Genomic DNA, 26930 nt, shown 5'->3' on the forward strand with positions numbered 1-26930 from the left:
CACGTGACCCAGGCCCAGGCCCGAGGCGGCTGAACTTGACGCACGGTAGAGGCGGGGCTCCTCCCCCGCAGCCCTGGCGTCGAGCGTCTCGTGACAGGTACTTCCGCTCGGGGCGGCGGCGGTGGCGGAAGTGGGAGCGGAGCCGGAGTCTTGGCCATAAAGCCCGAGGCGGCGGTGGCGGCGGCGTTGGAAGCTTGGACAGGCCGAGGAGCCCGCCGGAATCGGAGCTTGGACTTTCCTTCGCTCCTGTCGACCCCTCGTCTCCTCCTCGGCGGAGCCCTCGCGACGCGCCCGGCCCGGAGCCCAGCGGAGCGGCCGCGGTAAGTGGCGGCCCGGCCCCATCCCCCTCCCGGCCCTAGGTCGCCGGTGCGCGCCGTTCGCGTCTTGGGCAGGCCCGGCCCGGCCTCTTGGGGAGCTCCGTGTCTTCGGGCCCGGCGTCAGGCCGGCCGAGCGTCCGCGGGGGTGTCAGAGGTCGCCGGGTGTGATCCCGGCTGGCGGCGCGCACGCCTGTTTCCCGGGGCGTCCGGCCCGAGACGGCCAGGGCGACCTAGCCTGGGCGGCCCGGCACTGGGGCGGCGGCCGAGGGCGGGGGCCGGCCGACCAGCGGCGGGGGCGCCGCCCACCCTGCTCCGGTGCCAGGCAGAGCCGCGTGCCCGCCGTCCGGTCCTACCGATGCGGATGAGGGTCCCCGACGCCGCGAGTCCACGGAGACCCGGGTCACGTGTCCCGGGCTCCCTCGGGCGCCTCGGGCTCCCGCGACTGGGAGCTTTTTATCACAAAGACGTTACGGTGAGGCGTGGAAGAAGTTTCCAAACTTGCTGGGGGAGAGACGGTGGCTGGGTGCAGAGCTGTGTTTGGTTCGGACCGCGGCGGGGCCCGCTTAGGGCGTTCAGTTCGGGCTTCCCCGAAAGGAATGGTTCGCAAAACTGGGAAAATTGAAAATAACAGTAGCAAACATTGGAGCGGTTACTGCATGTTAGGCAGCGTGGCGATATTTCTGCACCGATTATTGTGTTTAATTCTCAGAATAGACTTCTCAAGTACCATTACCGTGCCCACTTATAGATAGGGAAATGGAAGATCGGAGAGGTTAAGTCATTTGCCCAAGGTCGCAGAAGTAATACGTTATGGAGCGGAGATTTGAGTCCAGGCGCCCAGACTCCAGAGCACTGTGCTCGGCCTCCGGATTGTACTGCTTTCTGATGCCCCTGAAGCTTGTGAAGTATCTTTTGCCACCTGGTATCTGTCTCTCTCCGCCTCCTTTCTTTCTAGTGATGTCATTTTGGAAGCCTTTTCTGGTGCCATTAGTTCTGCCTTAAAACCATAACATATTCCATTTGCAGTTGTGAGTTTTAACACAGTTTTTTTGTTTTCAAGTAGTGTAGTGCCAGTAAACTGGGAGCTCTAGCATCATAGCAGAGTACTCAATTGAGGTTTGAAAGTTTTTGTTACCTACGTCTTCTGTCAAATGAGTTGGGCTGGCAGTCCTGCCATGTGGTTCTTTCCTGTTGAAAATACTGTATCTTCTCTTTGGATTCCAAAAGAACAGGCTCTTGTCTCTTCCTTGTGACTGAAGCAGCTGATTACCCGCATGACTTCTCATCCATGGATTGATAAAGTCTTCTTTTGGTGTGCTTCTCTCTCCAGACTTAGGAGAGTTTGTTCAGATTTGAGTCTAAGAACTGGAAAGTGAGTTGTGAGTACTTCTCCTGAAGATCCTGTCCAAGCCCTGTTGTAGTCTGATTTCTTTTGTTTTGTTTTTAAACTTTGTTACCCAGCCTGATATACTTAAGTGGGTATTAAGTGTGGTAGCCTTAAGTATTGTTTGCATTTAGAGGAGTGTAACGATGAGTAGCGTTTCATCCATTCATCAGCTGTTTTGAGTATCTACCATGTATCAGGCATTGCCTGTTGACTCAGGGAGATAGACCTGGTTCCTGTCCTCAAGGAATTTAAAGATGGTGAGTGATCACGGCCAGGAATTCTCTTGTGGAATGGCTTGGCGGTAGAATTTGAGATTTTTTTGTAAAAGGAGTTATTTTTCATCTCAGCAAGTGCATTCAGAGTAATCCAGGCAGCACGGTGTTCTGGGTAACTTGAAAGCCTTGTTCATTTTAACAACAGCATTTGATTTGGTTTGCTTTTGAAGAGAGTTCGTAGAAGATAATATCACAGTTTCTACATTGGTCGTGTTTTTTGAAGGGTAATTTTCATCTCTAAACTTGTTTTACCTTTCGCTCTCCAGCATTTTTTGTTGTTCACTGAAGAGGGGGTTGGTGTCACTGTCATCTTACAGTGCGAATGTCAGCTTCGGGGGCTGTCTGAGCAGAGGTGCACTTGGCAGGCTGGGGCTGCTGCTTTAGCCGACAGTGAAAGTTTCATGTGCCACCTCCCAGTCTCAGTACCAGTATCATCCTAGATAAAACCCTCCGCCACCCCACGTCCCACAAGTCCTCTGGTTCCCCTTCTTTAAGAGGGGACGTGAGTTTTGCATTTGTGGTAGAATTTCAGGAGTAGACAAACAGAAGGGGGAGTGGAATATAGAAGATACTCTAAAACGGCTTTATTTGGACATTTTTTCAGGTAATTGTTAGCAACCTCATGGAGCAAAAATATTTCTTGGTGCCAACCAGGCCTAACCCCTGCCCCAAACCCCATAAACAAAGAGCATTGCTTTATAGTACAGTGTGGCTTTGAATCCAGTTCCTGACCCCACCACCAAGCGAAGCAGAACGTTTTGGTTGTTTGATTAGCTTATAATAAATTTCCAAAGGGACCTGCCCTGAGAACATCCTTGCCCTTCGGTTTGGCGTTAGTCTTTCTATGCAAAGGTGTAGCAAACCCAGACCACACACGTGGGAGAGCCCTTTTATGCACTATTTCTCTCTGAGATTCGACGTAGATATTTACCATTATTACTGTCATGAGTTGTCTGGCTCTCCATCTACGTAATTCACACATGGCTAAGGAGAACTCACCAGGCTGTTGGTCTGGGAGTTAGAGTCCGGGTGTTCCGGGGAAGTCTGGAGGAGTCCTCCTGCATGAGGCCCAGACGGTGGTTCATCTGGCACTGATGTCATGCCTGAAGGAGGCTGGAGCTGGGGAAGTTAACTCCCCCCACTTCGCTGCTCCTGGCTTTCTGCTGCTTCCTGTCTCCCCTGTAAGGTGGCGGTTGTATTCCCCGCATTTGTTCCTCTGCGTGATCACACCTGCGTCTGTGACTGCCGTCTGCTAGAGCTGTGTGCTTCTGTCTGCAGTTTGCTGCGATGTGTTGATCTCTTCAGTTATTTGCTCTCGCACCTTCCTTGTATTTTCTGCTTTTTCCTTCCCGCATATGGCATTAAACACAGAAAAATAGTTTGCACTTATATTTTAAAACTTGTTAATGGCGGCTGTGGTTAGTGTGATTTGTGAATCAAAAGTAAAAGTGATGCGGTGCGGGAAATCAGAACAGGCTTTTTAGCACTGTCTCCGACTAGTTTCAATTTTAGTACTCCAGGCTGTGATTTCAGAAACAATTTAAGAATAGCTACTTGCAGAATGTCTCCATGGGGGAGGGAGAGAGCTTGGGAGTTGGTTCCAGTGGTGACATGCAGTATTGGCCTTGTTCATCTCCCTGAAGATGCAGGGCTTAATGCAGGGGATCTCAGGCCTTGCCCGGGGCTCTCTGTTTTGGTGACGTCCTCACTGCCACGGAGATCAGTCTCACTGATTCTGTCGTCCATATCCTGGTTGTCTAGGACTGCTTGCTGTCCGCACAGAGCACGTTTGAGGAAGCCCATCAAGGGAGGCAGGGACCTTGCTTGGCTCTCAAGTGGCCTTGCGTGCGTGCCCGTCCCCAGGTGCAGGGAAGCGCCTTCTCTGGTCTCCCCACCCTCTCACAGCCAGAGGGCTTGCTCTTACTACTGCCTTTCCTGGACTTAAGCTCAGCTCAGTTAGGGAATACTTTAAAATTCCCATTGTGAAGTAAAAAGTTACATCATTGGTTTCCAATCTTGGTATGCAGTTTTAATTTTCAAAATTTATTACCATTTGAGTTGTTTTGAGAGTACACAACAAAGCTACTATGAATTAACCTTTAAAAAACCTGATTGTAATAGCACAGACTTTATGAAAAATAATGCCTTCTTACATGTGCTATTCAGTCAGGCTACCGGCAGTTCTCTGTGTACTTACAGGCCAGGGGACCCAGAAATAAATCTGGGTCGTTTGGGCAGCCCACAGGTTAAGAGCCACGTTAAAGTCTCCAGCCTGTCCTGTTCAGTTGATGGTTGTTAAAGAACGTTCTTTTTTTTTTTTAATTAATTATTTATTTTAGGCTGCATTGGTTCTTCATTGCTGTGTGCGGGCTTTCTCTAGTTGTGGTGAGCTCGGGCTACTCTTTGTTGCAGTGCACGGGCTTCTCATTGCGGTGGCTTCTCTTGTTGCGGAGCACGGGCTCTAAGCATGCAGGCTTCAGTAGTTGTGGCGCATGGGCTTAGTTGCTCCACGGCATGTGGGATCTTCCCGGACCAGGGCTCGAACCCGTGTCCCCTGCATTGGCAGGCGGATTCTTAACCACTGCACCACCAGGGAAGTCTGCATTCATGTTTTGTAGAAACTTTTCCTACATGGTATTTGTCTTTCAGTGTTTTTTAATGTTTGCCTAGTGATTAACAGTTCACATAGGATTTCAGCTGGTGTTCACAGCAGCCCTGCAGGCTTAAGAGGGTGGCCGAGCCTGGGTGCTCAGGTGGCCCGGCTACTCTAATGCTAGTCTGGGTCTCCTGAAACACAGCTGAGGCTCTTTCTGATGCACCAGCCTGGCTTTTTGATTATTCATGATTGCTGTAAAGCACTCAGCATTTGACTCCTTATAAAAACGTATCTTTCTTCCACTGTTTTTTATTTAAAATGACATTTCTCTTTTGCTGATTATTAAATAAGTCATTTCTTTTTTAAAAAAAAGGTAGGAAAATTCAGAAGTAAAAAGAAGAAAAATTCAATTCACTACTCTGAGGCAGACTGGAGTGTTAACTGGTTATTTAATTCTTATGAATGTATACTTTAATGAGATTCAATTTTTAAAGTATGGTATGAGAGATTAACTTTGGAGGGCCCTGGATATTCTTTGGATCCTTTGACTTGTGGGACCCCCTCTAGATAAACACTCAGTGGTGGGAAGCTGGGATCCGGAGACTAGCTGTATTTTTCAAATGTTTAGTGGCAACAGGTGAAGAACCTGATGCATTCTTGGTTTTGATGACTGTATGCACACATTTCCATAAGTTAATGCTGAGGAGTGGAAAGTTTTAGCGTGTGTATCTGTATATTGCTAGGGCTGCTATAACAAATACCACAGACTGGGTGGCTTAAACAACAGAAATTTATCTTCTCATGATTCTGGAGCCTAGAAGTCCGAGATCGAGGTGTTGGCCGGGTTGGTTTCTTCAGAGGCCTCTTTCCTTGGCTTGTAGGTGAGCATCTTCTCCTTGTGACCGCATATGGTCTTTTCTCTATAGGGGTCCGTGTCCTAACCTCCTCTTACAAGGACACCAGTCTGATGAGGGCCCACCCTCATGACCTCGTTTAACTTTAATCACCCCTTTGAGAGCTCCGTCTCCAAATACAGTCATATTTTGACATTTTGAGGTACCAGAGGGTAGGACTTCATAAATTCTTGGGGGGGGGGGGGGGGGGGACAAAATTCAGTCCGTAACGGTATGTGCTGCACCTCGGTAGACACTGCCAGCTTTCCAAGGCTGTATCCTGCTTTACACTCCCATCAGCGGTACGTGAGAGTTCCAGATATTCCACATCTTTGCTGACGCTTATTTTCATTTTGCCCTTGTGCTAGCATCGTATCTCCCTCCAGTACCAGCATGGGGAATCCTTGAGGGGGTGGGGAGGTTGTTTCTGGAGCCATATGTGTCATAACTTGAGACTGCCTCTTGTAAATGCTTTTTAAATCCGTTGGGGATAGAAAAGCAGAATGACTTCAGTCTAGTGAGCAGTTAGCCCCCCTTAGTTGCCCTTATGGGTTAGTTTTTGCATTTATAATCTGGACTGATTCCTGGGGATGGAATTGGTTTCAAAGTGTCACCTGCAGGGTATAAATCTAGCCATGGTAGAGAGTGCTTTCACTGAAGTTCTTTTTCCGTCTGACACTTGGATTCCCTCATACACGTGCTAGGACTAGGTCTGTTTTGCATGTTCTGACTGACCATTTAGGTATTAGTTGGTGTTTGACCAGCCGCCTTCTGGCTGCGTGATCTTGAGCTTTGTGCATCCACTGTAGGCCTCGGTTTGATTGGAATAATAGTACATGCCCTTGCCCTTCCCCCACTCGAATCTCCTTGAGGGCAGAGATGAATCATTATTCTAGCATGGATCTTGAAATATTACTCAGTAAACTTAAAAATATTTTTCCAGTTCTCACTTTGGACACTGTTTTACTATCTGTAGCATGTAAGTTTTGCTTCTGGGCCACTGATTAATATGGATAGCCTTCCTGAATGATAAATTATGTGTTCTGTGTTCATTTGACACAGTTTTATTGTCTACTGTAAGAAAATACTGCTGACAGCTGTGGGGAGTATCAAATAAAAAACACTGGAGGTTTAGGAATAATTGTAAAAACAAGACAGGTGAGAGTCACAAAAATGCTGGAAGTGTTCAGTGACTGGGTTAGGTGGTGCTGAGTAGATTTTGGATGAATTGATATGGAGGGGAGACTCGGGAAAGCCATTGTAGTTGGAGGGAATGGCATAGCAAACGAATGGAGGTGGGGGAACGTAGGGCAGATGGAGGGACTATGGTACCTCAAATTGGGGAATGGCAGTATGTATGGGGGCCAGACGGGGGTGGGGAGGGGACGAACTCCAGTGCCATGTTGAAGGATTTATGTTTAACAAAGTGGTACTTCACTGGGTGGTGCTAGGATAGGGCGTAATCCTTTCACTTGATGTCACAATCCTATTGGGTAAGACTGATGCTGTCCCAGTTATGGATTTATAGTTTACCTAAAGAAACACACATTAAGGGATGAGTGGGGCTAGGACTGAAATACAGGTGGCATGCTTAAACCTTCAGAGAGGTACTTGCTCAGAAAGGCGTTTAACACAGGTTAAAAGTAAGAGCTGGTTTGGGGGGGATGGGCTGGAGAAAGAGAGCAGTTAGCTTGGTTTTCTTCTTGAGCCGGTCAGCCCATGTGGACACTTCTTACCAGTTTATGGGCAATGTTTTATTGGCTAAATGCCTGAGATAATCTAGGGTTCATATCAAACGTTCAAACTATTGAAAAATAGTTGTGTGTAACTCTCGTTTTCCATTTTGTCTTACCAACAAATAAAAAAAAAGGCACTGTCGTCGTGGTCTGTTAATACAGACTCTTAGCTCTTGGTTTGGCACCTGCATTTAGAACAGTGGGAGCATCATAGTCAAGAATCTGTTGATCCAGGGGCTGCAAAGTCCTCGTAACAAGAATTGCTTTCCAAGGAACTTGATTCTTTGAGAAGGTGGGCTTAGTTTTCCCCCTCCCCACACATGAATCTGATACCTTGAACAGAGTATATATATACACACAGACAAATAATCTCTTTACTTTTTGTAGAGCTTAATGGTTACCTTGTTTGATGCTTCACTTCCAAGTTCAAACTAAGCAGCAGCATTTGCCTTGTCAGAATCTTTTTTCAGAAGCAAGAGCAGCCTGAAAGAACATGCTCAGTATCCCGACTAGCGCTCCATATTCCAGGTTAGTGGATTCAGGCAGATGTGTCTTTAACCCCAAGAATGCTGAGAAGAATAGCACCTTCTTATTTTCTTTTTTCTTTTCTTTTCCTTTTTTTTTTTTGTGGTACACGGGCCTCTCACCTCTCACTGTTGTGGCCTCTCCCGTTTTGGAGCACAGGCTCTGGATGTGCAGGCTCAGCAGCCATGGCTCACGGGCCCAGCCGCTCCGCGATATGTGGGATCCTCCTGGACCAGGGCACGAACCCGTGTCCCCTGTATCGGCAGGCGGACTCTCAACCACTGCGCCACCAGGGAAGCCCCCTTTTTTTTTTTTTTTTTTTTTTTTAAAGATAAGTACTTTTTTTTTTTAATTAATTTATTTTTAGCTGTGTTGGGTCTTTGGTGCTGTGCGCTGGCTTTCTCTAGTTGCGGTGAGCGGGGACTACTCTTCGTCGCCGTGTGCGGGCTTCTCATTGCCGGGGCTTCTCCTGCGGAGCACGGGCTCTAGGCGCACGAGCTTCAGTAGTTGTGGCTCACGGGCTCTAGAGCGCAGGCTCAGTAGTAGTGGCACACGGGCTTAGTTGCTCCGCGGCCTGTGGGATCTTCCCGGACCAGGGCTCGAACTCGTGTCCCCTGCATTGGCAGGCAGGTTCTTAACCCCTGCGCCACCAGGGAAGCCCAGAATAGCACCTTACGGAAGAGAATAGCCTTTGTAAACTTTAGTGATCTTTTTTAAGTGTTCTTTTAAAGTGTTTTTGAAAAGAGGGATGCTTTGACTATTCTGTTTCTTTTGAAATGTAAATTTCCAGGTAGTGAGTTTTCCAGCAGCATCTGACTGAATTGGCTGGGTTTTTCTGTAGTAACAAATAATCTCAAAATGGCCAGCGCGGGGGCTTCCCTGGTGGCGCAGTGGTTGAGAGTCTGTCTGCTGATACAGGGGACGCGGGTTCGTGCCCTGGTTCGGGAAGATCCCACATGCCACGGAGCGACTGGGCCCATGAGGCATGGCCGCTGAGCCTGCACGTCCGGAGCCTGTGCTCCGCAACGGGAGAGGCCACGGCAGTGAGAGGTGAGAGGCCCGCGTACAGCAAAAAAAAAAAAAAAAAAAAAAAAAAGGCCAGCGTGTCCAGTATGGATTTTCCAGGGGCTCTGTGTCATCCTTACTCCAGCTGAAGAAGCAGCCACAACAGTGTGGGACGCTGTTGGCTGTCTTGGCAAAGTAAAGGAGAACTGTTGGAGGGTCTTGCTCCCGTGATTAAGTGTTCCAGCCCAGAGATGACACGTCACTTCTGCTCACAGCTCACTGGTTAGAGTGAGTCACACTGCACAAGGGATCAAGAGGCGCTTGACTTGGAAAGCACAGAGTTGGAAATATTGGAGAAATGGTGCTAGCTTTACAGTGGCTGGCTTCCGTGGGTAATAGCTGTTGGGGGAAGGTGCCTCATTTGTAGATTCTTGTTCCATTAGCTAGTAATTTAAATGCAAAAAAGAATGCCAAGTTGCCCATAAATCTTCTCTCACAAATCAGCTTCCTATCGTAAGAAATTTATTTCTTTTAAATGATAAGTGGGATAATCTCAATTCGATTTGCCCGAAGTAGGCGTGAAAGGAACGTTTGAGTGTGAGCCCTCCCTTGCCTTCTACATTTTCAGTACCCTCGCCCAGCTCCCCCCCCCCCATCCTTCTTGTGAAGTGCTACTGGATAGTCTTGAAGTGGTCCTTAGGTCCCATTCCTTCCCTGGTGCAGAACCCTATGTTTTTCTACACAAACTGTCTCCAGCTTGTCTTCCTGGCTTTGTCCTTTTGATGCAGACCCTGTGTTGCCCTGACTTGCTGTATTTAACCTTTTCCTGACCACACTTTGTTCCCTGCTTCCTACAGTTCGGTTCCTACCACTCCCCTTCATCTCTGTGTTCTGTCTGTTGGCGTCCTGCCTTGCTCAGGCACCACCAGCTTCATTTCCTAAGTTATTCCCATCATATTCCCACCTTTCACTGAATCCCTGGGACCTGTATATGTGTGTCTTAAACACGTGTTATAGATGTTCTACCTGCTCTAGGAGAGGTTCTTAGGGTAAAACCCAGACTTATTTATTTAAACCAATAAGCCTTTTGCGGTGGGCGGGCACTGTGCAGCTTGCAGGATCTCAGTTCCCGGACCAGGGATTGAACCTGGGCCACGGCAGTGAAAGCCCTGAATCCTAACCACGAGGCAACCAGGGAACTCCCAGATCCTAGACTAATTTATGTTTTCCCTCCAAAGGTAACCGTACGAAAGAAAGAACTAAAAATACGTTCCCCGAGTGGCTTTTGATAGATACATACACACACACATCTGTTGTGCTCCCTGCTGAAAATTCCTCACCTTGTTTGAAATTGGTGGACCAGAAGCTGGAGGATTGTAGAGGCTTCCTTAAGCAGGGCCATGGGATGGATCTCAATGGAGTTGCTAAGCTTCAGTTTCCACTGCTGGAAAATGAGAGTACACTGGTCCCCCCTTATCCCCAGTTTCGCTTTCTGCAGTTTCAGTTACCTGCGGTCAACCGTGGTCCAAAAATATTAAATGGAGAATTCCAGAAGTAAACAATTCGTAATTTTCAATTGCGTGCTGTTCTGAGTAGCATGATGAAATCTCCCTCCTTCCCACCTGGAATCCCCAACTGTCCACATTCTCCGCTCCAGACGTCCAGGCCTTGACACTGCCATGGCCCCACCATCTGGGATCGCTCCAAGCGATGGTCCGCCTTTAGATGTGTAGTCAGAAGGCCAGCAGTGGCACAACGCCATTTTATCCTCTCACGTCACAAGAAGAGGTGGGGTGAGTACAGTACAGGAAGATATTTTGAGAGAAACCACATTCATATTTTATTACAGTATATTGTTATAATTGTTCTGTTTTGTTATTAGTTATTGCTGTAAATCTCTTTGCTTGCCTGACTGAAAGTTAAACTTTATCATAGGTGTGTATGTATAGGAAGAACACAGTGAACAGGGTTGGGTGCTGTGTGTGGTTTCAGGCATCCACTGGGGTTTGCCCGTATCTCCCATGGATCAGGGGGGACTAAGTGCCCACAGGATCCTGCCTATTCTAATTTTCTTTGGCTCTTGCTCATACTGCAGTGGCGTTTGCAGTATCCTAATTGGCAAGATGACGTCATGGAAACGTAAAGGACCCTTTCAGCCACGGAGAAGCTGTCACCTATGTGGAGCCCTGCTCATTCACTTCTTTAGAGGAGCAGGGGGGACCTCACTGCTAGGTGGCTAGATTTTTCCTAGAATGACTTGTTTCTAAATTACAGAAGCAGTGTAGAAGTCTTAAAGTGAATGGTTCTCTGTCATCCTTCCGATAGTTGGTGACCGTACTTCCAGACTTACATTTTTCTGTTTAAAGGGGGTCATACAGTGCACACTCTGTGTCTCTTGCTTGTTAAAGACTTCACTCAGCACCCGTCCGTGTCAGTGCCTGCTGTCGCTCGTGGCTGTGCGCTGCTGCTGCTGGCGTAGGCTAACGGTCCTCTCAATGAACACTTCAGGGACTTCTACCTTTTCTCTGTCACAGAATCATTTACTGTTTATCTTTGTCCACTTACCTGGTAGTTTCCCTGAGATATAGTGGTCATACCTACGTAAAATTTGCTACTCATTACTATAGTACCCCCAGGAAGGTTGTGTACTTAATATTTGTAGTTGGAGAATTCTATTCATATAGTTGCCAATTGTCAATTTTCTTAGTGTTTGCCAGTTTAACTAGTGGGGAAAATTTAAATGGTGCCTCATTGTTTAACATTTCCATTTCTTTGATAAGTGGATTAAACTTTAAAAAAAAGATTAGCCATTTATTTTTCTTTTGTGAATTGGCTTTTGTTCTTGAAAGCTCAGGTGAGGGTTTTTAAAAAACTGTATAGCGGGGCTTCCCTGGTGGCGCAGTGGTTGAGAGTCCGCCTGCCGATGCGGGGGACACGGGTTCGTGCCCCGGTCCGGGAGGATCCCACGTGCCGCGGAGCGGCTGGGCCCGTGAGCCGTGGCCGCTGAGCCTGCGCGTCCGGAGCCTGTGCTCCGCAACGGGAGAGGCCACAGCAGTGAGAGGGCCACATACCGCAAAAAAAATCCCCAAAAAACATATATATGTATCAAGACTATTTCTTATATAGTAAGAATATTTTTTATATAGGAAGAATATTAACGCTTTTTCATGTCGCAGTGTTCCTGGCTTGTTTCTTTTGGCTTGGTTTGGTTGATGCTGTGTTTTTGTAGTATAAAAACTTTTCTGTAGTCATGTCTGTCAATTTGTTTTGTTTTCTGGGTTTCATATTATACTTAGGCCTTCTCCTTTCCTAGGACAATAAAAACAATGGTTATTTTTTTCCTAGTACTTAGCACGTTTGGAATTCTTCTGTATGATGTGATGTCAGACTCTTTTTTTCCAAATGCATAGTTGCCTCAGTATTTCATTGTATTGTCATCTTTTCCTCACTGACTAGAAATTTTTTTTTATCACACACACTGATTTCCCATCTACATGTGTCTTTTGTGAATGCTTCTGTTCCATTCTTTGTTTCTGGGACAGTGCCGCTGGGTCAAGCTGGGAGATTGAGTCCGCTATCATAGACCTCCTGACAGGGAAAAGCCCTGGGTCAAGCTGGGAGATTGAGTCCGTTATCATAGACCTTCTGACAGGGAAAAGCCCTGGGTCAAGCTGCGAGATTGAGTCCGTTATCATAGACCTTCTGACAGGGAAAAGCCCTGGGTCAAGCTGGGAGACTGAATCCGCTATCATAAACCTCCTGACAGGGAAAAGCCCTGGGTCTAATGGCTCCACTGGTGAATTCTAACAGACATTTAAAGACAGCACCAGTTCTTCTCAGATTCTTCCCGAACATTGAAGAGGGGGGAAGATTTCTTAGCTCATTCTGTGAGACCAGCATTGCTCTGATATGAAAGCCAGACAAACACTACAAAAAAAAGAAAACCACAGAGTAGTATCTCTTATGAACAGTGATGCAAAAGCCCTTAACAAAATACCAGCAAATCAAATTCAGCAGCATATTAAAAGGATTATATACCGTGACCAAGTGGGATTTATTCCTGGAATGCTAGGATGGTTCCACAACCAAACAGCGATCATGAATACACCCCATTAACAGAATGAAAGGGAAAAAAACCATGTCATCTCAGTTGATGCAGAAAAGGCCTTTGACAAATTCAACACCATTTCACAATGAAGACGAAACACTGGGAATAGAAGGAAATTATTTCAACATAATAAAAGCCATGTATGAAAAACCCACAGTGAACGTTATACTCAGTGGTGAAAGACTAATACTTTGTCTTCTAAAATCAGGAACGAGGCAGGGATGCCCACTTTTACCCCTTCTATTCCAAACACTACTGGAAGTTCTAGCCAGAGCAGTTTGGCAAGAAAAAGAAATAAAACATCCAAATTGGAAAGCAAAGAGATACATGGTCTTATACGTGGAGTACCTTAAAGATTTCATACCAAAAAATTAAAAAACTAAAACCTGCTAAGAGCTAATAAACTAGTTCAACAAAGTTTCAGGATACAAAGTGAACACACAAAAATCAGCTGCATTTCTTTTTCTTTTTTTTTCTTTTATAATTTATTTATTTTGGGCTGCATTGGGTCTTCGTTGCTGTGTGCAGGCTTTCTCTAGTTATGGCGAGCAGGGTCTACTCTTCGTCCTGGTGCATGGGCTTCTCATTGCTCTGGCTTCTCTTGTTGCAGAGCACGGGCTCTGGGCGCGCGGGCTTCTGTAGTTGTGGCTTGTGGGCTCTAGAGTGCAGGCTCAGTAGTTGTGGCGCACAGGCTTAGTTGCTCCATGGCATGTGGGATCTTCCTGGACCAGGGCTCAAACCTGTGTCCCCTGCATTGGCAGGCGGATTCTTTTTTTTTTTTTAGTGAGATATTTTAATATAATTGCCTTATTAATAAAAACATGGAACGCTTTGCGAATTTGCGTGTCATCCTTGCGCAAGGGCCATGCTTATCTTCTCTGTATTGTTCCAATTTTAGTATATGTGCTGCGGAAGCGAGCACGGCAGGAGGATTCTTAACCACTGCACCACCAGGGGAGTTCCCATCAACTGCATTTCTGTAGACTAAAAATGAACAATCCAAAGAGGAAATGAAGGAAACAATTCCACGTACAGGAGTATCAAAGAGAATAAAATACCTACAAATAAATTTAACTCGGTAGGTGAGAAAGACTTGTAAAGTAAAAACTATAAACATTGCTGAGAGGAGTTAAAGATGTAAATAAGTGGAAAGACATCTCACATTCATGGATTAGAAAAATTAATATTCTTGGGAAACCATCTACAGATTCAACGCAATCCTTATCAAAATCCCAGTGACGTTTTTTGCAGAAATAGAAAAACTTATGCTAAAATTCATGTAGAAAATCATGGGACCCTCAACAGTCAAACAAGTTTGAAAGCTCAAAGTTGGAGGTCTCTCACTTCCTGATTTTAAAACTTACTACAGGGGACTTCCCTGGTGGTCCAGTGGCTAATACTCCACGCTCCCAATGCAGGTGGCCCACGTTCGATCCCTAGTCAAGGAACTAGATTCCACATGCCACAACTAAAGACCCTGCACGCCTCAACTAAAGACTCCACATGCTGCAACTAAAAGGTTCCTCATGCCTCAACTAAAAGACTCCGCATGCCACAACGAAGATCCCGCACGCAGCAACGGAGATCCTGCGTGCCACAACTAAGACCCAGCACAGCTAAATAAATAAATAAACTATAGTAATCAAAACAGTGTGGTACCGGGATAAGGATACACATGTAAACCAGTGGAACAGAATAGAAATCCCAGAAATTAATCTTCACATTCATGGTGGATTGAATTTTGACAAAGGTTCCAAGTCCATTCAGCGGTGAAAGCACAGTGCCTTCAACAAATCATAATGGTGCTGAGAAAACATCTACCTGCAGAATGATTTGGACCCGGACCTATCATCATATAAAAAAATTAAAACCGGGCTTCCCTCATGGCGCAGTGGTTGAGAGTCCGCCTGCTGATGCAGGGGACACGGGTTTGTGCCCCAGTCCAGGAAGATCCCACATGCCGCGGAGCGGCTAGGCCCCTGAGCCATGGCCGCTGAGCCTGCGCGTCCGGAGCCTGTGCTCCGCAATGGGAGAGGCTACAACAGTGAGAGGCCCACGTACTGCAAAAAAATAAAATAAAACCAATCAAAGACCTAAATATTTTTTTCTTTTTAAAATTTATTTTATTAATTTTTGGCTGTGTTGGGTCTTTGTTGCTGCACGCGGACTTTCTCTAGTTGCAGTGAGTGGGGACTACTCTTTGTTGTAGTGCGCAGGCTTCTCATTGCGGTGGCTTCTCTTGTTGTGGAGCATGGGCTCTAGGTGTGCGGGCTTCAGTAGTTGTAGCGCACAGGCCCAGTAGTTGTGGCACATGGGCTCTAGAGCGCAGGCTCAGTAGTTGTGGAGCACGGGCTTAGTTGCTCCGTGGCATGTGGGATCTTCCTGGACCAGGGCTTGAACCCGTGTCCCCTGCATTGGCAGGCGGATTCTTAACCACTGTGCCACCAGGGAAGCCCAGACCTAAATCTTTTTTTAAAAAATTTTATTGAAGTATAGTTGATTTACCGTGTTGTGTTAATTTCTGCCATACAGCAAAGTGACTTCGTTATGCATATTCTTTTTCATATTCTTTTCCATTATGGCATATCACAGAATATTGAATATAGTTCCTTGTGCTGTACAGTAAGACCTTGTTTATCCATTCTATATATACTAGTTTGCATCTGCTAATCCCAAACTCCCAATCCATCCCTACCCCACCCCTCTCCCCCCTGGCAACCACACATCTGTTCTCTATGTGTGTGAGTCTGTTTCTGTTTCATAGATATGTTCATTTGTGTTGTATTTTAGATTCCACATGTAAGTGATATCATATGGTATTTATCTTTCTGACTGACTTTGCTTAGTATGGTAATCTCTAGGTCCATCTGTGTTGCTGCGAATGGCATTATTTCTTTCCTTTTTATGGCTGAGTAATATTACAGAGCATGTGTGTGTGTGTGTGTGTGTGTGTGTGTACACACATATACATGTATATACATACACACACCCCACATCTTCTTTATCCATTCATCTGTCAATGGACATTTAGGTTGTTTCCATATCTTGGCTATTGTAAATAATGCTGCAATGAACATAGGGGAATGTATCTTTTTGAATTAAAGTTCTGTCTGGCTATGTGCCCAGCAGTGGGATTGCTGGATCATATGGTAATTCTATTTTTAGTTTTCTGAGGAACCTCCATACTGTTTTCCATAATGGTTGCACCAATTTACATTCCCACCAACAGTTTAGGAGGGTTCCCTTTTCTCCACACCCTCTCCAATATTTATTATTTGTACACTTTAAAAAACTTATATGGATGCGTCGGGTCTTAGTTGTGGCATGTAGGATCTTAGTTGTGGCATGTGTGCTCCAGAGTGCTCAGGCTCAGTAGTTGTGGCATGTGGGCTTAGTTGCCCCACGGCACATGGGATCTTAGTTTCCCGACTGGGGATTGACCCTACATCCCCTGCATTGGAAGGCGGATTCTTAACCACTGGATCACCAGGGAGTCCCTTGTAGCCATTTTTTTTTTTTTTTTTTTTTTTTGGCTGCACTGGGTCTTCGTTGAGGTGTGTGCAGGCTTCTCTTGTTGCAGAGCACAGGCTGTAAGCACGTGGGCTTCAGTAGTTGCAGCACCACGGGCTCAGGAGTTGGCGGCACGTGGGCCCTAGAGCATATGGGCTTCAGTAGTTGTGGCGCATGGGCTCAGTAGTTGTGGCTCACAGGCTCTAGAGCACAGGCTCCCTCCCCTTGTAGACTTTTCTTTTTTCTTTTTTTTTTCTTTTTTTTTGCGGTACGCGGGCCTCTCACTGTTGTGGCCTCTCCCGTTGCGGAGCACAACTCCGGACGCGCAGGCTCAGCGGCCATGGCTCACGGGCCCAGCTGCTCCACCGCCTGTGGGATCTTCCCAGTCTGGGGCACGAACCCGTGTCCCCTGCATTGGCAGGTGAACTCTCAACCACTGCGCCACCAGGGAAGCCCCACCCCCCCTTGTAGACTTTTTAATGATGGCCATTCTGACCTGTGTGAGGTGGTACCTCATTGTATTTTATTTTATTTTTTAATTTGGCTGCACCAGGTGTTAGTTGTGGCACGTGAGATCTTTAGTTGCAGCATGTGGGATCTTTAGTTGCGGCATGCAGGATCCTTTAGTTGCAGCATGTAGGATCTAGTTCCCTGACCAGGATCAGACCCAGGCCTCCTGCATTGAGAGTGCAGAGTCTTAGCCACTGGACCACCAGGGAAATCCCCCTCCTTGTAATTTTGATTTGCATTTCTCTGATAATTAGCTATGTTGAGCCTCTTTTTATGTGCCCGTTGGCCACCTGTATTTCTTGGGGGGAATGTCTGTTTAGGTCTTTTGTACATTTTTTGATTGGGTGGTTTTTTCGTTATTGAGTAGTGTGAGCTGTTTGTATATTTTGGCAATTAAACCTTTGTCAGTTGCATTGTTTGCAAATATTTTCTCCCAGTCCATAGGTTGTCTTTTCGTTTTGTTTATGGTTTCCTTTGCTGTACAAAAGCTTGTAAGTTTGATTAGGTCCCATCTGTTTATTTTGGGGTTTATTTCTGCTGCTTTGGGACACTGACTTAAGAAAACATTGGTATGATTTACATCAGAGAATGTTTTGCCTATGTTCTCTTTTAGGAGTTTTATGGTGTCACGTCTTGTGACCTAAATCTAAAGAGTTAAAACTTTGAGGGACTTCTGTGGTGGTCCAGTGGTGTTAAGACTCCGTACTTCCACTGCATGGGGCGTGAGTTTGATGCCTGGTTGGGGAACTAAGATCCCACATGCCACGTGGTGCAGCCAAAAAAAAAAAAGTTGAAATCGGGGATATTTCAAGAGATGGATTCAGCAGTGATTTTGTAGATATGATACCAAAGGCACAGGCAGCACTAGAAAAAAAAGGTAAATTAGACTTTATCACAATTAAAAACTTTTGTGTTTCCAAGGACAGCATTAGGAGAGTAAAAAGTCAGCCTACAGAATGGGAGAAGATGTTTATAAATCATACACCTGATGAGGCTTAATATTCAGAATACATATTTAAAGCTCCTGCAAGTCAACAACAAACAAGCAGTTTGATTAAAAATGGGTTCAGGACCCAAATAGACATTTCTCCAAAGAAGATATAGAAATGGCTGATCCACACACAAAAAATACACAGCATCACTAGTCGATAGGAAATTCAAAACAGTGATATACTACTTCACACGGATTATGATGGCTCTTGTTTTTAAAAATGCAAAAAATTTGTGTTGGTGAGGATGTAGAGAAATGGGGACCCTCGTGTATTGCTGGTAGGAATGTAATATGGTGCTGGAGTTGTGGAAAGCAGTGTGGTGTTTCCTTAGAAGATTAAACAAAAGTACTGTATGTCCTGGCACTTAGGTGTATATACCCACAAGATTTGAAATCAGGATCTCAAACAGTTACTCGTACACTGTTGTTCACAGCAGAATTATTCACAACAGTCAACAGGTAGAGAGTACCTGTGTGCTCATCAAGTGGTAAATGGATAAGTCAAATATGGTATCTAGATACAGCGGTGTATTATTCACCATATAAAGGAATGAAGTTCTGGTGTGGGCTGCAATGTGGACGAATCTTGAAATGAAAGCATGCCAAGTGAGATAAGCCATTACAGGAAAGGAGAAATATTGTATGATCCCGCTTACAAAAGCTATTTAGATAAGGCCAATTCAGAGACAGAAGGTAGAACAGAGATTACCTCTCCCCTGCAGGGGGAGCAGGAAATGGGGTTATTGCTTAATCTGCATAGAGTTTCTGTTTGCCCTGATGAAAAAGTTCTGGAAATAGGTGGTTGTGATGGTTGCACCACAGGGTGATGTTCTTAACACACGCAGAAATTAAGATCAGTATCTTCTCTTCAAACAAGTTCTTTCTCCCAAATAAAAGCGAAACAGCATCTTAACTGACAGATCTCTGACCTTGAAATGTGATTTTGTAGTTATATCAAGGTTGGTAAACAGCAGTAGGGAAACTGAGAACCTCTATTCTAAAGCTGCTGTCCTAAGTCGACCACGCATCACCACCTTGCAGTGTGCTCAGCAGTGCTGCGTGGACCTGTGCAAGAGCACGCAAACCTGACCTAGTTACAGACTGTTCGGCCCTTTGCCTTTGCAGCGTGGTACTGGTGAGTTTCCACCTTGAGTTAGTGTTTGGCAGTGATATTCCTAAATGTTATCCGAGGCAAGCTGTGCATCGGTGATCTTCTGAGGCATGTGGATCTTTATTTTGCCAGAATCTTGCCAGCACAGTTTGAGTCCCTTTAAACCTATACTTCAGTAATAACCTGTGGATAGTAACCTTTGAAATGGAAGCAGAGTGTTTGGAAACTTCTGACATCCTGTTCTTTAGCACTTCCTCCTCAGCCTAAGGAGCTGGACTTTTGCCTGAGCCCTGCAGTCTGCCGGGTTTTCACATCTACCTGGTGTGATGGTTAATTTTGTGTGTCAACCTGACCGGGCAAGGGATGCCCAGGTATTTGCCTGAAGCATCATTCTGGGGGTGTCTTTGCCGTGTTTCTGGATGAGATTCACAGTTGAATGTGTGGACTGAGCAAAGCAGACTGCCCTCATCCAATCCTGGGAGGCCCAACTAGAAAGAAAGGCTGAGGAAGAGAATTCACTTTGTCTGCAGGTTTTCTCCTGTCTTCCATCTCAGACTGGATCTGACACCACCAGCTCGCCTGGTTCTCAGGCCTTCAAACTGCAGGTCGTGGGACATCTCGGCCTCCATAATCACGTGAGAACTTCTTTACTAAATCTAAGTACTAAATCTCATGTATGTATTATATAATCTCATACAGTGTTACATAAACATAAATCTCATATATATGAAGTTTATTTTGTTTTTTTTACAAACAAAAAAATTTTATTGTAGTTGAATTTTGTGTAAATTTCTGCTGTACAGCAAAGTGACAGTGGTACATTTATGTATACATTCTTTTTCTTTTTTTTTAACATCTCTCTTGGAGTATAATTGCTTTACAGTGTTGTTAGTTTCTGCTGTATAACAAAGTGAATCAGCTATACGTACACATATATCCCCACATCCCCTCCCTCTTGTGTCTCCCTCCTACCCTCCCTATCCCACCCCTCTAGGTGGGCACAAAGCACCGAGCTGATCTCCCTGTGCTATGCAGCTGCTTCCCACTAGCTATCTGTTTTACATTTGGTAGTATATATATGTCATTGCCACTCTCTCACTTCGTCCCAGCTCACCCTTCCCCCTCCCCGTGTCCTCAAGTCCATTCTCTATGTCTGTGTCTTTATTCCTGTCCTGCCTTTACGTTCTTCAGAACCTTTTTTTTTTTTAAGTTTCCACATATATGTGTTAGCATACGGTATTTGTTTATCTTTTTCTGACTTAATGAAGTTTATTTTTAACAACAGATTTTAAATATCACTTAAACGTAACTGGTAAAACGTGGGCTTATATATGGTGTCAACAGAACCATTAGGCTCTGTTCCTTCATCCTAATGGTTCTGTTTCTCTGGAGAACCCTAACTAGTACATCTGGCGTTAATAGAGTTACTCTTCCTAGAGACAGGCCCCAGAGCATCATTATGCTGATCTTTTCCATACCTCTGCTTCACAAGTACTTCTTACAATTCAGGGAACTAGTCTGATTTGAGAATGGCCAGATGTACTCTGACTGGCAAAAAGGTCATTGCAGTCGCCAAGCCAACAGGCTTTTTTTTTTTTGCCGTACACGGGCCTCTCACTGTTGTGGCCTCTCCCGTTGCGGAGCGCAGGCTCAGCGGCCATGGTTCACGGGCCCAGCCTCTCTGCGGCATGTGGGATCTTCCCGGACCGGGGCTCGAACACGTGTCCCCTGCATTGGCAGGCGGATTCTTAACCACTGCGCCACCACGGAAGCCCCAAAATGATTTTTTAAAATTCTATTTCAGTCATTCCTTCTGTATTCCTTCTACTCTCTTTTTTAAATTAAAGTAGTTGATTTACAATGTTGTATTAGTTTCACGTGTACAGCAAAATGATACAGATATATATCTATTCTATTTCAGATTCTTTTCCATTATAGGTTATTACAAGATACTGAATATAGTTCCCTGTACTATACAGTAGGTCCTTATTTTTTTATCATGTATTCCTTCTACTGGCATTCATGTGTTAAAAATTTTTTCCCACTTGTCAACTGGCAAATTTTTCTCCACTTGTACAGTTCCTTTTTTTTCCCCCCATAAATTTATTTATTTTATTTATTTATTTTTGTCTGCGTTGGGTCTTCGTTGCCGTGCGTGGGCTGTCTCTAGTTGGTGGCGATCGGGGGCTGCTCTTCATTGTGGTGCACAGGCTTCTCGTTGCGGTGGCTTCTCGTTGTGGAGCACGGGCTCTAGGTGCGTGAGCTCAGTATTTGTGGCCGTCAGGCGCTAGAGTGCAGGCTCAGTAGTTGTGACGCACGGGCTTAGTTGCTCCACAGCATGTGGGATCTTCCTGGACCAGGGCCCAAACCCGTGTCCCCTGCATTGGCAGGTGGATTCTTAACCACTGTGCCACCAGGGAAGTCCTACAATTCCTATTGAAAAGGCAGGATACACTAATTGTTTTTCTCTAATCATGGGCTTTCAGAGTGAGGAATTATTATATGAAATAATCTTCATCAGAATTTACACTTTGTAACATTTTTGGTAGCTGATTATAAAGTCATGACTGCAGAAAGGAATCATATGGTACATTTAGTTCAGTCTTACACTTGCTCTCCTGATGAGTATCCTGTCTTCTGCTTACCATGACAGTGTTTTCCCAGTGCTTCTTGGTATATCCTGCTTTATTCAGCAACTGGTGGTTATTCCGTTTCCCTGATTCAAAACTCATTTGTTAAACCACTGGTCCGGATCCTGTCCTCTGGAGGAATGCAGTTGGGCACACGTTTCTTGTGTATTGAGGCTGCCACTGTTTGAGTGCCTTTTTTCAGTGGAGCACATCAGAGTTCATGTGATGTTTTTGCGTTTGTGTCTGTATAGGTAGAGGGGCCAGCTGAGAACCTAGAGATTTCTTCACATTAGAAGGTGTTCCGGTGTTATTTGGGTTGGGTTAGGCAGGATAGGTGAGTAGGTGTGAGAAGCAGTGACGGTGAGGAGGGGCAGGAAGGTCATTCCAGTTAAAAACATGTCACGGCAGAGTCCGAGGTAGATGAGTTGAGGGCGCTGGAAAGGGACTGGATCTGGAGAAGTGGGAAGCTGTGGGCAGGAGCCTGGTGTGTGGTCAGGGCCATCACTGCACTGCTCCTGGTTGCCGTGGACTGGGTGGAGGGTTCCTGGCACCCTCCCAGGAGAACCTGGGAATCCACGTCCCGCCCAGCGTGGTGACGGTGAGACATCTCGTGATTTCACCTCTCTTCTCCGTTTTTGACTTTTTAGTCCTGGGGGCCCAGATTATTTTGCTTACGTGTAGTTTGTTCTGTGTTCATTGGTTGATGCCCGTTGGGATGTGTGTTCTGGAGTTGTACTTCAGCACAGGTGGACTGGCTGGGGCTCACTGGTGTCCCTGAGGGCTGTGTGTGTTTGTAGCAGGTGCTTAGTTCTTGATTAGACTCTTGCTGCTGTTCCTTGTATCTTTAAATGTTAAGAAAGAATATATCTTAATTTTAAGTTTTGTATTTGGTGGAAGATTCCCTCAGTCATGGGGCTCATCTCAGGAAGAAGGGTGGAGACTAATATAGGTTCTGTAATTGAGCTGTCACAGGACAAGGAGCCCCACAGCGCACTGAGTTGGAGAACGTTGTACTGGATTAATGTCACCAGGACGCGGTTGTAGCTCCAGGAATTTGAGAAGTAGAGACATGTTGGTCTCTGGCTCCTCTGCCTCTTCATTCTCATATCTTCTCAGGAACACACCCACCTTTTACAAAGTTAGGAATTCAGTGAAGGCCCAAGGAGAGGAAATTACTTACCTCAACTTGCACAGCTCGTAAGTTTCAGAGCCCAGATTTGAACCAGAGCCTTCAGGTCCCAAGCCCTTGGTTGGTCTCTCATCCCCCAAGTTCCTCTTGCATGTGAGTGAGGAGCAGATCTGAGCCCCTCTGGGGGAAAGGAATTGGGAATGCCCCTGGAGCCATAGCCTGCTGACCAGCCTTGTGTGACCAGCTGTAGACCAGTAGGAATCTTGTCGCTCTTCGTGTTCTCTTCAGAGTATTGCGTTTTTGCCTCTGAAGATGAACCAAAATGCTTAAAACTTTTTTGGAAATGTTGGCTGTTTAAATCTAGTTGTTGGGTTTTTGGTTGTTGTTTTTGGTTTGGGGGGGCGGCGGGGGCGAGCGGAATGCAGGATATTAGTTTCCCAACCAGGGATCAAACCTGCGCCCGCTGCAGTGGAAGCACGGAGTCTTAAACGCTGGACCACCATGGAAGCCCCTAGGTGATGGGTACTGTTAAAAGATAATTTTCAAGAAAATGTAAGATCATGACTGTCATTTAAATATGAAATGAACAAAGAACAGACATACATGGAAGTTGGTAATGTTGCAGGGAACCTGCAGTTGGACACAAAACTGTCTTTTCCATGGTGGAAATTTGTCCAGATAGAACTCATTTGTGTAGACAAGAGCCATTTGTTCTACCATCATTACTACAACCTACAGTTGGTAAGGGCAGTGAGACCCCAGAGTCTAAGTAGTGCATCATTTCCCATTGGAGGCATCCCATACTTTTTTTTTTTTGGCTGTGCTGGGTCTTAGTTGCAGCATGCAGGATCTTTAGTTGCGGCATGCGGGATCTAGTTCCCTGACCAGGGATTGAACCTGGGCCCCCTGCATTGGGAGAGCAGAGTCTTAACCACTGGACCACCAGGGAAGTCCCCTATACTCTTTTTAATTGCAAGTTTCCTTACAGCATATGAGTTGATAATGCTACTCTCTCTACTTCTTTCCTTTCATATTAAAAATTTTTAAACACTTGTTTTAAAAATGTTTTTGTTGGGGAGGCTTTGTGAATTGAAGCCCCAGTGGTTACATATTAGGTTTAATGTACTTTGATGACATGATATGAAATATGGTCTTTATTTTAAAGCTGATGTATTTGGGAACATTTTCTTCTTCAAGTATCTGTTCTGAGAATGATGACCCTTGTGACAAGGTATGGGACTCCTGGTACTCCTATATTCCTAGTATCTGACTTGGAAGCAATACCCAAGGTTTCGAGCCTGTAGACCCTTAAACTTTGGGCAAGAGTTTGCTGCTGTAACTAGCAATCCCCTGGGGGTAACTCCACCTGTGCGCTTCAGTGTCGGAGAGGTAAATGCTGTGTAGCCACGGTTTTGTATTCGTTTGATCTTATTCTTTGGAGAGGTGGAGGGGTTTGGGTGTTGTGACAGTGCAGAAGTTGAAATTGAAGTTCACCGTTTGGAAGAAGCAAACCAGTCTTTGGAACTAAAGGGCTCTTGCATCCCTGGACAGCCAGCGGCCATTGAGAGTCCTTATGTCTTCAGTTAAACGTGAGGAGGGTGGGCTGCCCTGCAGGGAGAGTCCTCTTTGGGGGTCTGTTGACTGGAGAATAGCAGGAACGCGGGGGAGGAGAGGCAGCACTAATGCAACCTTCACATTTGTAGCCTGGCCTTTGGCCACAGCTTGTGTTGACTTGGGGAGGAAGGCTGCTGGCTTAATGATGCTCTCCACCTTGCCCTCCTGGGGACTCTGCTTGAATCTGTCTTCCATTGGTTTCCACCTTTCCTCTCTTAGGAGGGTAAAGGACACATTTGCTTCTCATCTGATAGAGCTCAGCCTGCCTCTCTGACTTCTTTCCCTCTGTCTTGGTGGCATGTTGTGTCGCGTGACCTGGGCTTCCCTGCCTGAGATTCTAGAACGTGGACCCGTGAGCAGTGGCGTTAACTTGTTGGCGCCTAACATGACCAGGCGTATTACATTCTGCAATGTTTGCTGTACTTGTTTTGGAGCTGTGGAGACAGATTATCACTTACCTGACTGGATTTTTGTGTTTTATTTTGGCTTCTTGATTAGGAAGTGGCCAGGAAGAAATTGTTTTGAAATGTTAGTCTAGCTGTGTGAGACACCTCAGTCACCATGGTTCTTCCAAGGGTTCTTGAGAACAAAATACGTGTGACCACCTTCTGCAATCGCATCCAGCTCCTAAGAGGATGTAATGAAACTCTCTACACTGTCAGGAGAAGACTTTCACACCTAATCAAAGGAGGATTTCAAGATTTGGTTGACGTTTTCGTACTTTGACCTTACGCAGGCAGATTGGTCAGCGTGACCTGTGTCTGGTCCTTGATGCTCCTTGTGTGGTTCACAGTATGGTTTGCTTTCAAACAGTTAACTGGACCTCAGTCTCAGTGGGTTACAAAGGACCTAGGGTAGTGTTTGGACACTCCTAGGCTGCTAGGACCAGTGGCTCCAAATATTTTGAAGTGGTTATGATGCAGCCAATATCTTGCTGTAATATTCTAACGAAAAACTCGCATGTTAACTAATACTTTCTAAAGTTTGCTCTTGAGGAGCTAGTATCTTTACTGTGTTTTCAAGAGTGAAAGAAGATGAGCTAGATAATCGGTAATTAATGGCCATAAATCGAGATATGAGATGTTTGAGGACTGTCTACTAATGCTAGTAAAATCCTCCAGGGTTGTTTAGACCAACACCATACCATAAAACTTCCGGTGATGATGGAAATGTTCTCTGTGCTGGCCAGTGCGGTAGGTGCTAGCTGTGTGGCTTGTGAGCACTCAGTGTGGCTGGTGTGGCTGAGGAGCTGTATTTGATTTCATTTAAATGGCTAGTGACTGCTGTGTAGGACAGCACAGGCCTAGACCAGCCTTTCTCAACCTTCTTTTTTTTTTTTTTTTGCGGTACGCGGGCCTCTCACCATTGTGGCCTCCTCCGTTGCAGAGCACAGGCTCAGGACGCGCAGGCCCAGCGGCCGTGGCCCACGGGCACAGCCGCTCCGCGGCATGTGGGACCCTCCCAGACCGGGGCATGAACCCGCGTCCCCTGCATCGGCAGACAGACCCTCAGCCACTGCGCCACCAGGGAAGCCCTGTCAACCATTTTTGATTATTGCACCTCCCTTCTGCTCCGCAGGGCTTTTTAGATTTTTTTCCCCTAATTGTCTCCCCTACCCCAGTAAAGTTTTAATACCATGCATGTACTGTGTCTATCTGTTTTTACATTGCAGCTTCTAGAGGGCCACAAACCATTGTTAATAACATCCCTGCTGGGAATGCATGGCCTGGACTAAGCAAGGGTTGGCATTGTCGAGAAGCTTAGCCCGATGGCGGTACGCTACCTGAACAGTTAGAATGACTGCTAAGGCTGGTGGTACCTGTGAGTGCAATTAAGAACATCAAAGCTGAGTGAGTTTTTAGAGGTTTGTAAAATTCTCCACATCCTTATGGCATCACCATGTGTTAGTGATGGACGGTACTTTTACATAGAGGCAGGCATTTTAAGAAGTACAGTGAATCTGATCTAGTCAGGGTAAGCAACCAGGAAGTTGAGTGATCTGGAAGCCACGTTGCGTGGACAGGAGTTGAGAAAAGATGTTGGCACTGGTGATGGAGTGTCTGAGTGTCTCTAAATCCCTCTGCAGCCTTTGACAGTGGAACACTGCACAGGAGGGAACACTGCACAGGAGGTACTTCATGGTCACTGTGAGTGTGCAGGCAGGAACTGGGCAAGGTGTCGGTGCCACGGAAGAAGTGTCTCTGCTAATAAAAGCTCAGGATAAAATGACTTCTAAGGACCCATTATGGCTGAGTTTAAGGTGATTTGGCTTTGTTCTACCCTTGGCCTCACTGGGTTTTTTTTCCCTATCTATTTATTTATTTATGGCTGCGTTGGGTCTTCGTTGCTGCGTGGGGGCTTTCTCTAGTTGCGGCGAGCAGGGGCTCCTCTTCATTGCAGTGCACGGGCTTCTCATTGCAGTGGCTTCTCTTGTTGTGGAGCATGGGCTCTAGGCGCAGGCTTTAGTAGTTGTGGCTTGCGGGCTCTAGGCATGCAGGCTTCAGTAGTTGTGGCACACGGGCTCAGTTGCTCTGCGGCATGTGGGATCTTCCCGGACCAGGGCTCGAACCCGTGTCTCATGCATTGGCAGGTG

The 26930-nt window shown here is 46.0% G+C and overlaps 1 protein-coding gene and 2 non-coding genes across 5 annotated transcripts in view; 1 reads left to right on the forward strand and 2 right to left on the reverse strand.

The window, feature by feature from the left end:
• The window catches only part of RAB7A (RAB7A, member RAS oncogene family), an 89505-nt gene that overhangs the window by 31746 nt on the left and 30829 nt on the right, over nt 1-26930 (forward strand). Inside the window, exons 1-2 of one of the 3 annotated variants that reach the window (XM_027098476.1) lie at nt 205-320; nt 19495-19599. The exons of 1 other annotated variant lie outside the window; for it this stretch is intronic. The gene's annotated coding sequence lies outside the window, so the exon portion shown is untranslated. Of the gene's footprint in view, nt 1-105; nt 321-19494; nt 19600-26930 lie in introns of those variants that run through there. One more of the 3 variants, XM_027098475.1, reaches the window with a different exon arrangement.
• LOC113615750 (U6 spliceosomal RNA) lies at nt 13658-13764 on the reverse strand. The gene has a single exon (XR_003431120.1). It is a non-coding gene; the product is annotated as a U6 spliceosomal RNA (small nuclear RNA).
• Nucleotides 23600-23672, reverse strand: TRNAG-CCC (transfer RNA glycine (anticodon CCC)). Its single transcript has one exon. It is a non-coding gene; the product is annotated as a tRNA-Gly (tRNA).

Source organism: Aethalodelphis obliquidens, unplaced genomic scaffold, assembly GCF_003676395.1.
Source record: "Aethalodelphis obliquidens isolate GAN/ISIS:26980383/991018 unplaced genomic scaffold, ASM367639v1 scaffold123, whole genome shotgun sequence".
Classification (NCBI taxonomy): domain Eukaryota; kingdom Metazoa; phylum Chordata; class Mammalia; order Artiodactyla; family Delphinidae; genus Aethalodelphis; species Aethalodelphis obliquidens.